Source organism: Acyrthosiphon pisum, chromosome A2, assembly GCF_005508785.2.
Source record: "Acyrthosiphon pisum isolate AL4f chromosome A2, pea_aphid_22Mar2018_4r6ur, whole genome shotgun sequence".
Taxonomy (NCBI): Eukaryota; Metazoa; Arthropoda; class Insecta; order Hemiptera; family Aphididae; genus Acyrthosiphon; species Acyrthosiphon pisum.
Genome location: NC_042495.1, coordinates 25613966 through 25615324, shown reverse-complemented (window position 1 = coordinate 25615324; position 1359 = coordinate 25613966).

Below are 1359 nucleotides of genomic sequence, written 5' to 3'. Positions count from 1 at the left end.
GAAAACAATGTCCTAACCCGTTAAATGTACAAACATTAAACATAATAATATGAAAAACGTAGTGCAAACGCATTAAATGCACAGCCCTGTTTACCACATTTTTCAATATTTATATGTACCTACTACGTTGCGAAATTATCGCGAAAACGGTTTCCAATAAATCATGATTTACGCTGCTGATTAAGTAATAAAAATATTGTTATTATACTTATAAAATTATTGTTTTTATTTTCATGCAATTATGAAATATATTATTTATAATTATAAATAATCTTATTTGTGATCAATGGTAGTGGGTAGAATGTAGAATACCTAACTTAGATTCACGTAGGTATATAAGAAATTTACTTCGATCTTTTCTACTTTATTTAATTATTTTCCAATTTGAAATATACTTTTTTTTTTGGTTAAAATTTAAAAAAAAATCAACTTTATAATTTAGGAGGGCCTCAGTGCACAATTTAGGAGAGGGCCCCGTTGGCATTTGCCGACTAAACGACCATTAAATCTGCCACTGCTTGTTGTGACGAAGCAATACAATTAAATAATGATTTTGAGTATGGTGACAAACAAAAAAAGGTGGGTAAGTGGATTTCGCTCTGCTGTACAGTAGGTTACAAGTGGGTCACTGTATAATGGATGGTATTAAATTTGAATTCAATGATATAATATCATTGTATAAGAAAAACGAATCTGAGCGGAGACGGTATGTTAGTCTAGGTAGAAGACATAATATTATATTAGGTACCTATAATAAATTCCAAATTAATCATATCATAATATTTATTAGGTACTTATAACGCGTTGTACATCAACAAAAAACCGTGGTAGTATCATAGATATATAATAGTATACTTTAGAAGTTTCAAGTACCCACGAATAATATTATACAATCACAACAAAATAACTAAAATAGTTATCCTAGGTTTTTAATATGTAATTTCGTCCAAATTTGTACTTAAAATGACTATAAAAATAAACTGCGTAAATGTATTTTTTAGATTTTTTGGTAACAGAATTAATTACTTACGTGGAATCTTGTTTTAAATTTTCAATTCTTAGATACAAAAATTGAACATTTTATAAATTTTTAACTACAAAATAATTTTTCAAATTGAAATTTAATAAATTTTGTCAAAATTTGATCTTTAAATGCTTATAATAAAAAATTGTGCCTATGTATTTTTAATATTTTTCAACTGATATTGTAACAATATATCAGGAGCTTTGTATTAAATTTATACACTTTTTGGCCCAACAGATAAAACTTTATTGATATTTCTAGAAAAAAAAAACTAAAAAAATTGAAAACTTACAATGTCCGTAAACAGCTCAAAAAGAGTCAAATTATTTTAAAAA